Source organism: Lactuca sativa, chromosome 6, assembly GCF_002870075.4.
Source record: "Lactuca sativa cultivar Salinas chromosome 6, Lsat_Salinas_v11, whole genome shotgun sequence".
In the NCBI taxonomy this organism is placed as follows: domain Eukaryota; kingdom Viridiplantae; phylum Streptophyta; class Magnoliopsida; order Asterales; family Asteraceae; genus Lactuca; species Lactuca sativa.
The window spans coordinates 57,431,672-57,444,791 of record NC_056628.2 but is presented as its reverse complement, the minus strand read 5'-3'; positions in this window follow the sequence as shown (position 1 = coordinate 57,444,791).

The window sequence follows — 13,120 nt, the reverse complement described above, 5'->3', positions numbered from 1 at the left end:
TGAAACAAATGTAACCATATCATTTCCCTAGTTCATGAGTAACAATTTAGAAATAATTTCGGGATGAAATTCCCTCTAACGGGGGGATAATCTAACAACCGGTTATTTCAAGTCAATAAAAGTCAAAGAAAATCAACAAAAGTAAATAAAACTCAATAATTATAACAAAAATAAAAAAGGTTAAGATTTAATAATAAATTATACCACACTTCTTTATATTCGGTTTTTGGAATCAAAATCCCACCAAAATTGAAATCCCATTTGGAAAACAATTAGGACCGAAATCAAGCCTAGATTGAAATCAGTTTTGGCTGAAATCTATGCGAGACTGGAATCAGCATGCGAGGTCCTTACCTTTCGGACCGAAAACCCTCTAGACCAAGAACTCTAGTTCTCGGTTGAATCTAGACTGAAATCAAAGTGATTTTGGTGGTACTTTAGACCGAAATCCCTCGATTTAATCGATGACACACTAATCATGAGGATAAAATACACTTCCCTATGCATCTATCACATCACATTTTATCCCATATATATATATATATATATATATATATATATATATAGGGAAAAGTGAATATACCCTTAAGGGTATATAAGCTTAGGTACCCAAACTCACCAGAAAAATGTCGTTTTGTATCATTTATAAGGGTATATAAGCTTAGGTACCCAAACTCACCATAAAATGTCGTTTTGTATCATTTATATACATTGTAATTGTCTAATGTTCTTATAATTCAACTTCTAACTTGATTTATTTCAAATATTTTTATAAATTTCGCATTTATCTTCCTCTTACATAATTTTCATTTTCAACTATAATATATATAACTTAGTAGGTGTTCGTCAAAAAATATGATGTAAGAGGAAGATAATATTGAAAATTTGAAAATCTTGAAAATAAATCAAGTTAAGGATTGAAGTTTAAGAACATTATAATGAATATATCAAACAAAACGACGTATTATGGTGAGTTTGGATACCTAAGCTTATATATCCTTAAGGGTATATTCACTTTTCCCATATATATATATATATATATATATATATATATATATATATATATATATATATATATATATATATAACCGAAAGCCCTTCCTCATTTCTCCTATGTCACTTCGAAAACTTCTCAAATTGCTCTCAAAACTCATAAAATAACCTTCATATCTACATATCATTACCCAGATTATCTTCAAATCTTCATAATATCCCCAAGAACACCTTCAAGCCTCTCAAGAACATCCATCAAATTTCATAGGAAACTAAGTTCATTTCAAGGATTTATAGTAAGCATTCTTACATAAACTAGTATTATAAAAACACTTTAATTGTTATTTCACTAATTGACACACAATATCATGTGTTAATATTATTAGTACACGACTATATATACATATTCTAACTGGAAGAACATCACCACTCATTTCGTTATCCAACCAAGAACACATATTCGAGGTGAGTTCATACCCCTATAGTTTTCACGCTTTTTATATGTTTTAGGGTGGAATACAAGTAAAACACATGATAAATTGTGTTAATATACAAACCGTTACATTTATATTTTTATTAAATATAAATATACATATGGGTACCAGTTTGATACAGAAAAACTTTAACCTTTTTGTAACAGGTTGAGCAAAAGAGTATAATTATTATTTCATTTCACTATGTTATCATAGTAAAAATGATAATGTTCATACAAGAGATTCACTATTTCAAACGAAACATTTTATATAAACTATAATATGTATAGTTTATGAAACATATAAACTATTTTACCCGATTGGGGGCACAAAAAATAATTATTTAAAAGAATAATTATTTTTCATACTATGTAAACATTTACATATAAACATTACAAGAAGAAGGAGTTTCATTACACTACACATAAACCATTAATTTAGCTTTCTGAGACATTATCTTCAAGTACTTACCTAAGTACCATCAAAAGTCCTGTATTATAACCAAAGTCTCCTGGAGGGAGAGCGTGATCTATACGGGACTGACAATCTCACACCTAAGTTGCTTGCAACAGGTAGACCGGCAGGTCTGGGGTGACAAATGTCGTAACATTCCGACACATGAAGAACGTCGTAACAGTCCAACGGTCGGTAAGTATGGTTATAATAACTCAGAATTTGATATAAATAATAAGTTTGGTTTACGAATACATACACGTCTTCAAATGGTTTCATTTATTTAGAACTACATTACATTATTCCTTAGTGAATACAATTATATTTCAGGAAACATACAAAGGGTTTTACATAGATACGATTAAGTAAATTATTTCAAGTACAATACAGTTTACATTTCTGAAAATAGGCATTCAAATAGTTTTATAAAGATATAAAAATATACTATACTACTATAAAGTACAACGATTCTTATACATTTTAGTCTTGAAACATTAAGAAAACATTACATATACACATAAAATATTGGATTTTCTAGAAGAACACACTATCATTTTCAAGCAACAAAGACATACATTTTTTATATAGAATACTTATGAACTCACCAACTTAATTGTTGACACTCTTTTCGAAACCACTTGTATTCTCAGTGAATCAATAGACAGGTAGCCACACATGTTTTGGTGAAGACGAAGCTTAATATTGTTTCGTCTTATATTTTGTTGTATGCTTTTGGAGTAAAATAATGATTCAAATACAATGTAAATATTAAATTATCAATATAATGTTTGTAATACTTTGATCTCTATTATGCAATTGTTGTGATACTGTAAATGACGTCCTCCGCCCCCGTACGTTTTCGTTGTTTGCTCGGTTCGGAGGTGTGACATCGACCCTGTTGCTTGACCAGACGAGGAATAGATATGTTGCCATGAATTCCGCATTCACAACACTTCTTCAAACAGGCTAGCTGCTTTTCATGATCCAAAATCTTCCTTTTTTTTTACATAAAGTGATGTGTTGGCATTTTTATTTTCTAGGGTTTTATGTTTATAATTGGATGGATTATAAGGAGTGATTTTTGATGTAGGTAGTGGTTTTGATTATACATTTGTATTTTTGTCACCATGTAGGTTTGGGGCTTCAAGTTTGACAATACGAAGGTCTAATATTTTTTAGTCAAGTAATTCACAGATGAATTTTATGTTGCAGGGTTTCTCAAATCAGAATTTGTTCTTATTTCTTACATACTGATACCATTCTTAGTGGAATAATTATGATTCTTGATTATTAGTTGTTGCCACCATAAGTGTAGGTAATGATTTTAAAGTGGGAGCATGATTTTGGAAGCAATTTAAATAGTAGGAAGAAAAGGTATTAGAGTTCCGGTTCAACATTTTAATTAAAGATTGCCCAAGGGCAGATCCAAGGGGGTCCTGGGATACCCCTCAAATTTTTTTCGGTAGTGTAATTTTTGTTTACGTATCCCTCAAAAAAATATGTATTGTGTATATATACGCATCCCTCCACTTATGAACACAAACAAACAGTTGGTCTGCTGGTTAAGGCATTGGCTTATTGAAATAAAGGTCTCAAGATTAATTCTTGCTTCTTACATATTGTTTGTTTACTTTTGTTTTATATTCCCATCTATTCTATCCCACATCGCTAAACACATGTAAACGCAGCCATTTTTTCTATTATATAAACCTGTTATCCTCATGCTTTATTTAATATCTACTTTGAGTCCCACATCGATTCAAGTATCAAAATATACTTCAACTTCATGTTTCTATAACAAGACTTGAGGTTAACTAAGGGTTCGATTAAGATTTGGGTTTAAAACCGAAACCGAACCAGGGAAACCCAAGCACACCGGGAAAAAAATTGGGTTACCCTAAAAAAATTGGGATACCCCTTTACTTTGATACTGGCTCCGCCACTAAGATTACCTGATTCACAAATAGATGGGACTTCTTTGCATCATCTGAATATTGTGTATTGATCAAGTATTTCCGTAGAAAAGTTTATGGATGTGTTCAGATTGCAAGTTTAAGGAGTAGTGGTTATGGTTTTTTGGAAGATTCAAAGGAGGCTTGGGAAGCTAGTAGAGAGCCTGTCTTGGGGAAGTGGGGCAGGTATTCTAATTTGATTAATATATCATTAATTTTATTTTTTTACTCAACATATTACAACTACAAATATCTGTTTTCTCATATTTGTTGTATTTATCTTTATGAAATACCATATTTGTAGGCACTTGATGTTTTAAGACATGAAGTTGGAGTAGAAAATCTCGTAACAGTACACAAAATCTCTCACTGCGATGATTATCTCATAAGTGATTGATTCTTCATATTAGTCTTATTCCCCGTAAATAAAATCATCACCTTATAAGATTATATATTTACATCTCACTACATATATTAGAAATGTTGACCATGGTGCTTGTATAGACTATGTTTCCAATAAGACTTTGCATGTCGGAAATTCAAGCTCGGAAACTCCATTTCCAATGCTCCATAATAAGGGAAATTTCGGAATACAAAATTCACTGACGGATTCCATTCCGGAATCCGAATGGAAAAATTACTTCCTTAGCAACACTTTTGGAATCGAGTTAAAACCGTAGATAAATTTGAAGATTTTTCAAAATAATTCATAGATAAGGAAGATAAAGAAGGGAATCTCCCACTCCAGTTTGCACAAACCAGAATGGAATTAACCCCTTTTCATCAACATCTCATCACTAACTCTATTCAAGAACATGGTGCGGATGGAATCACATAGAAAAGATCATGAAATCTCACAAAAAAGATACATTGATGAGTCATCAAAATTAACTCTAAAGAATTTAAAGAAGAGAAAAGAGCATTGGCGGAGCCTTATTAGGGCAAGGGGGTTGTGGCCCATCTGATTTTTTTTTTATAAATAGTCCTTATAGTTTCATTTTATACATTTTAGGCCCAAAAACATAAAAGTTTGGCTGGGTTTAAAACCGAAACAGAACCGGGGAAACCCAAGCACCCCGGGAAAAAAAAATTGGGTTACCCTAAAAAAAATTGGGATACCCCTTTACTTTGATCCTGGCTCCGCCACTGAGATTGCCTGATTCATAAATAGATGGGACTTCTTTGCATCGTCTGAATATTGTGGATTGATCAAGTATTTCCGTAGAAAAGTTCATGGATGTGTTTAGATTGCATGTTTAAGGAGTAGTGGTTATGGTTTTTTGGAAGATTCAAAGGAGGCTTGGGAAGCTAGTAGAGAGGCCGAGCGTCTTCAAACCTTCGCTCCAATACTTTCGAACAACTCTCGTACCCTTCGCTCATAAGCTAACTAAGAGCATGCCTTCGATCCGGCGTCGAAGGCGATGAAGAAAGGAATTGGCTTGCTAGAGGACTTGCTATATTTTGTTGGCATTCAGTGTGTGGTAAAGAGAAGAAAGTACGAAAGAATAGTAAACGGAGCACACCGCAGAAAGATTCTAAATATGAGAAATCCCCCTTTTTTCGATAAGAAGGAAATGCTTTTTACAAACTTCTTAAAGGGGGAGAGCGACACGACGGCTTCAAGGAGAACGTCGAGACGCCATCAGTTTGGAGCGCGAGGCGGAAGTGGGGCAGGTGTTCTAATTTGAATAATATATCATAATTTTTATTTTTTTACTCAACATATTACAACTACAAATATCTATTTTCTCATATTTGTTGTATTTATCTTTATGAAATACCATATTTGTAAGCACTTGATGTTTTAAGACATGAAGTTGGAGTAGAAAATATCGTAACAGCAAACAAAATCTCACTGTGATGATTATCTCATCAGTGATTGATTCTTCATATTATTCTCCCCCCCCCCCTAAATAAAATCATCACCTTATAAGATTATATATTTAAATCTTCACTACAAATATTGGAAATGTTGACCATGCTGCTTGTATAGACTATGTTTCCAATAAGACTTTGCATGTCGGAAATTTAAGCTCGGAAACTCCATTTCCAATGCTCCACAATAAGGGAAATTTCGGAATACAAAATTCATTGATGGATTCCATTCCGGAATCCGGATGGCATAATTACTTCCTTGGCAACACTTTTGGAACCGAGTTAAAACCATAGATAAATTTGAAGATTTCTCAAAATAATTCATAGATAAGGAAGATGAAGAAGGGGATCTCCCACTCGAGTTTGCACAAACCAGAATGGAATTAACCCCTTTTCGTCAACATCTCATCACTAACTCTGTTCAAGAACATGGTGCGGATGAAATCACATACAAAAGATGATGAAATCCCACAAAAAGATACATTGATGAGTCATCAAAACTAACTCTAAAGAATTTAAAGAAGAGAAAAGAGCAATGACGGAGCTTTATTAGGGCAAGGGGGCTGTGCCCCCCCCCCCCCCTGATTTTTTGTTTATAAATAGTCCTTATAGTTTCATGTTATACATTTTAGGCCCAAAAATATAAAAATTTGGCTGGGTTTAAAACCGAAACCGAACCAGGGAAACCCAAGCACCCCGGGAAAAAAATTTGGTTACCCTAAAAAAAAATTGTGATACCCCTTTATTTTGATCCTGGCTCCGCCACTGAGATTGCCTGATTCATAAATAGATGGGACTTCTTTGCATCATCTGAATATTGTGGATTGATCAACTATTTCCGTAGAAAAGTTCATGGATGTGTTCAGATTGCAAGTTTAAGGAGTAGTGGTTATGGTTTTTTGGAAGATTCAAAGGAGGCTTGGGAAGCTAGTAGAGAGCCTGTCTTGGGGAAGTGGGGCAGGTATTCTAATTTGATTAATATATCATAATTTTTATTTTTTTACTCAACATATTACAACTACAAATATCTATTTTCTCATATTTGTTGTATTTATCTTTATGAAATACCATATTTGTAGGCACTTGATGTTTTAAGACATGAAGTTGGAGTAGAAAATCTCGTAACAGTACACAAAATCTCTCACTGCGATGATTATCTCATAAGTGATTGATTCTTCATATTAGTCTTATTCCCCGTAAATAAAATCATCACCTTATAAGATTATATATTTACATCTTCACTACATATATTAGAAATGTTGACCATGGTGCTTGTATAGACTATGTTTCCAATAAGACTTTGCATGTCGGAAATTCAAGCTCGGAAACTCCATTTCCAATGCTCCATAATAAGGGAAATTTCGGAATACAAAATTCACTGACGGATTCCATTCCGGAATCCGAATGGCAAAATTACTTCCTTAGCAACACTTTTGGAATCGAGTTAAAACCGTAGATAAATTTGAAGATTTTTCAAAATAATTCATAGATAAGGAAGATAAAGAAGGGAATCTCCCACTCCAGTTTGCACAAACCAGAATGGAATTAACCCCTTTTCATCAACATCTCATCACTAACTCTATTCAAGAACATGGTGCAGATGGAATCACATAGAAAAGATCATGAAATCTCACAAAAAAGATACATTGATGAGTCATCAAAATTAACTCTAAAGAATTTAAAGAAGAGAAAAGAGCATTGGCGGAGCCTTATTAGGGCAAGGGGGTTGTGGCCCCCCTGATTTTTTTGTTTATAAATAGTCCTTATAGTTTCATTTTATACATTTTAGGCCCAAAAACATAAAAGTTTGGCTGGGTTTAAAATCGAAACAGAACCGGGGAAACCCAAGCACCCCGGGAAAAAAAAATTGGGTTACCCTAAAAAAAATTGGGATACCCCTTTACTTTGATCCTGGCTCCGCCACTGAGATTGCCTGATTCATAAATAGATGGGACTTCTTTGCATCGTCTAAATATTGTGGATTGATCAAGTATTTCCATAGAAAAGTTCATGGATGTGTTCAGATTGCAAGTTTAAGGAGTAGTGGTTATGGTTTTTTGGAAGATTCAAAGGAGGCTTGGGAAGCTAGTAGAGAGCCTGTCTTGGGGAAGTGGGGCAGGTATTCTAATTTGAATAATATATCATAATTTTTATTTTTTTACTCAACATATTACAACTACAAATATCTATTTTCTCATATTTGTTGTATTTATCTTTATGAAATACCATATTTGTAAGCACTTGATGTTTTAAGACATGAAGTTGGAGTAGAAAATCTCGTAACAGCAAACAAAATCTCTCACTATGATGATTATCTCATCAGTGATTGATTCTTCATATTATTCTCCCCCCCCCCCCCTAAATAAAATCATCACCTTATAAGATTATATATTTAAATCTTCACTACAAATATTGGAAATGTTGACCATGCTGCTTGTATAGACTATGTTTCCAATAAGACTTTGCATGTCGGAAATTTAAGCTCGGAAACTCCATTTCCAATGCTCCACAATAAGGGAAATTTCAGAATACAAAATTCATTGATGGATTCCATTCCGGAATCCGGATGGCATAATTACTTCCTTGGCAACACTTTTGGAACCGAGTTAAAACCATAGATAAATTTGAAGATTTCTCAAAATAATTCATAGATAAGGAAGATGAAGAAGGGGATCTCCCACTCGAGTTTGCACAAACCAGAATGGAATTAACCCCTTTTCGTCAACATCTCATCACTAACTCTGTTCAAGAACATGGTGCAGATGAAATCACATACAAAAGATGATGAAATCCCACAAAAAGATACACTGATGAGTCATCAAAACTAACTCTAAAGAATTTAAAGAAGAGAAAAGAGCAATGGCGGAGCTTTATTAGGGCAAGGGGGATGTGCCCCCCCCCCCCCTGATTTTTTGTTTATAAATAGTCCTTATAGTTTCATGTTATACATTTTAGGCCCAAAAATATAAAAATTTGGTTGGGTTTAAAACCGAAACCGAACCGGGGAAACCCAAGCACCCCGGGAAAAAAATTTGGTTACCCTAAAAAAATTGTGATACCCCTTTATTTTGATCCTAGCTCCGCCACTGAGATTGCCTGATTCATAAATAGATGGGACTTCTTTGCATCATCTGAATATTGTGGATTGATCAACTATTTCCGTAGAAAAGTTCATGGATGTGTTCAGATTGCAAGTTTAAGGAGTAGTGGTTATGGTTTTTTGGAAGATTCAAAGGAGGCTTGGGAAGCTAGTAGAGAGCCTATCTTGGGGAAGTGGGGCAGGTATTCTAATTTGATTAATATATCATAATTTTTATTTTTTTACTCAGCATATTACAACTACAAATATCTATTTTCTCATATTTGTTGTATTTATCTTTATGAAATACCATATTTGTAGGCACTTGATGTTTTAAGACATGAAGTTGGAGTAGAAAATCTCGTAACAGCAAACAAAATCTCTCACTATGATGATTATCTCATCAGTGATTGATTCTTCATATTATTCTCCCCCCCCCCCTAAATAAAATCATCACCTTATAAGATTATATATTTAAATCTTCACTACAAATATTGGAAATGTTGACCATGCTGCTTGTATAGACTATGTTTCCAATAAGACTTTGCATGTCGGAAATTTAAGCTCGGAAACTCCATTTCCAATGCTCCACAATAAGGGAAATTTCGGAATACAAAATTCATTGATGGATTCCATTCCGGAATCCGGATGGCATAATTACTTCCTTGGCAACACTTTTGGAACCGAGTTAAAACCATAGATAAATTTGAAGATTTCTCAAAATAATTGTAACGCCCGGGTTTCAAGGCTAAGAATTTTTGTCAATGTAATAGTCTAGGTTAACTCTTGTAACTCTTTTTGAAGTAATAAAGATGAAATATTTGAGTATTATGTGAATTATATGTGTTTATTATTTAATTATAAATGTATAATTAATAAAAAATAAAAATGAGCGTCAAAATTAAAGTGTGAGATAATTCCGATATCTCTACATAAAGTTGTAGAATATGTCTCAAGGTTTCCGTGCATATAAGGAACGCCGAAATCTGAGTTATAACGAAGAAGTTATGACCCGTCGAAGTTTCACGACAGAACCGACACGATACCGGGAAGCGTGAATAGTGAATTTACGATAGAGCGAGATTTAGCCTTAGTGATCTAAACGAAAGTCGTAGAATATGTTAAACTAAGAACATCGATAAAAAGAACGCCCAAATCTGACTTCGTATGAAGAAGTTATGAGATTTTAAACAGACCAATCATGTCCCGGCTTGTTAAAAATAACTTTAAAAATAAAGTCAAAATTAGCCGACGGAGTCTAAACAAAAGTTGTAGAGTACGTCTTCACCTACGCGTGGATATAAAGAACGTCAAAAACGGAGTTCGTACGAACGAGTTACAAATTATAATAGCATATTTACGTATTAAAATAAAGTATAAATCATGTATACGTACACATATATATACATATGTATATATCATTAGAAAGGTATCGATGATGTGGTCATTATAAGACTAATGTTGAGTTCTTTCGACATTAGTTTAGTACAAATATCATTAAATCCATTTATAATAGTATTATAGAGGGGTGTTTAGTTGTTTATATAACTAAAAGGTCATTAAGTAATTATGGAGGGTAGTTTTTGAAAATTCAATTAGTATAAATAAGAGCCTTGGGCTCTCATATTTCTTGCACCATTCTCTTGATTCAAGAGTCTTTCTCTCCTTATCCCCCGAGCATTTCGGTCCCTCGTGATTCGACTTCTCTTTCTGTAGCTTAGTATAGTAAGGTGAGCGCTGAAGCGCTGCACGAATCTTTCTTAGAAAGATTCAGCGACGAAGTTCTGCCCCTGCAGAGCCCGACTCCTAGCTAAAACCCCCTTGTAAGTAAGTTATGCTTACCTTATTTTAATATAGCTTATATTTAAAATTAGTACTGTTATTATGAACTTATAATAAATATTTGAGCTATTATTATAACTTATATAAGTGTCGTTATAATATTTTTTTTAACTACTCGCAGTATGGGGAATCTGGTTCAAAGGGCCGCATAGGGTTGTTGGATTTCAGAAGTGCTATATGCCAAAATGGTCCTGCCCTCCGGTGTTTTATGTCTGGCCCCTGTCTGTACATAGTGGTTGGAAAATATTGTTTAACGCTTATATAATAATAATAATACTAAGACTAATAGTTGGTCACGGTAAATATTAGACTAAAATTTAGCGATAATAATGCTAGGTTTCGTCGAAGGAAAATAGAATCGTTAGAAGCAAGCGTTGCCCGATTTTGGAATCATCACCTTAACAAGTGAGTGCATAGTTACTTTCAACTTACACATAGATATGAAGTATTTTATATAAATTACGCGCTATGTGTGCATATTATCTGAATACTTGCTATCTATGCTAGATGAACGTTGTTATACATGTTTTCAATGATTTAAACTATATATGTATTTTATAACTACGAAAATGTTGGGGTAAAACATGGGTAGATGCAATAGGTGATGTGTGATAAAATGATGAGAGGCCTCGATGTTGATGTTGTTGATTCTGTCATCTAGCGGAGTATGGATGACGACCACAGACTCTTCTAGACAGTCCAGTGGAACACTAGCAGGCTCGCAACCTGTAGGTGTTTGTGAACAATATGTTCACCGGTGTACTCCATCCCCCACATGGTTGCCTTTAGGACATTTATTGCTGAGGAATCCCCTTAGCAGTAGTGTCCGTCCCGATGATGATCCTTAGGCTAGGTCCCTTATGATAGGTGTTTAGGGACGTAAAGTGAGGATAACGGGAACGGGTAATCGGGTTATTGTTGATCGATGAAATTAATAAACTTATTTATTGTGGGTTGAAAACCTTATGTGCTCACCAGGCTCCCAAGCCTGACCCACTCAGTTTTATGTATTACAGGTAGTGGCGCATGAGCATAGGTGTGATGTTTTGGACGAGAGATTACGGATATAGGCCTATAGATATGAAATAATGTAGTAAGACTTATATTGTATTGTTTATGCTTTTGATCTGTACGAACATGACATCCCGAGTCTTTTAATGAAATACATTTCTATGGAAATGCTTTTGATAAATCTTTATCATATTTTTGTTTTGGGACAAATTCCGCAACACTTTCATTTAAAATGTAACTTTGATTTTTAAACAAAGCATAAACAAACCGGTCTTTTCTGGCCGTGATTTTGGGGATGTCACAATAATTCATAGATAAGGAAGATGAAGAAGGGAATCTCCCACTCTAGTTTGCACAAACCAGAATGGAATTAACCCCTTTTCGTCAACATCTCATCACTAACTCTGTTCAAGAACATGGTGCGGATGAAATCACTTAGAAAAGATGATGAAATCCCACAAAAAGATACATTGATGAATCATCAAAATTAACTCTAAAGAATTTACAGAAGAGAAAAGAGCATTGGCGGAACTTTATTAGGGCAAGGGGTTGTGCCCCCCCCCCCCCCCCTGATTTTTTGTTTATAAATAGTCCTTATAGTTTTATTTTATACATTTTAGGCCAAAAAATATAAAATTTTGGCTGTGGCACCCCCTGTAGACCAATTTTTATACATATTATATTTTCGCCCCCCCTCCCGAATCAAACGTTGAAGCTCCGTCTCTGGAAAAGAGCCTTCTTTCAATGCGTAAAGAAAAAAGAATCAAACTTTCATGTTTAGAATCTCGTGATCCCTTTCATGAAACTTCCATTTAACTGCCGGAAAACACTTTTAAAGACCGTGTTATCAAGAGAAAGGGCCCATTTGAATTTCAGTTTTACTATAATACAAAATATGAATTGTTATTTATAATTAAGTTTATCAACCGGGTCAATGACTTAGGAGCGTAATAAGGTTTTAACTTTGTCCACATTAGATACTTAAGGTTTATATATATATATATATATATATATATATATATATATATATATATATATATATATATATATATATATATATATATATATATATATATATATATATATATATTACACTAACATGGTTGTTATGACCGTTTAAAAAAGATAATAAGGTTTTAATTTTGTCCACATTAGGTACTTAAGGTTTTGTTTATACATATTACACTAACATGACTGTTATAACCATTTAAAGAGGGGTAATAAGGTTTTAATTTTGTCCACATTAGTTCCCTATTTTTAATATTTTTTTTATCATTTCATAAAAAAAAAAACAAGCAAAATATTTATACTCATAAATAAATATCTTTTTTTAATACATGTTGTACTCTTATTTATTTGACTACATTTCATTTTGTGGATATTTTAAATTAAACTTTTTCCATGTGATTTTTTTTTATTAACATTCATATTGTTTTTAAATG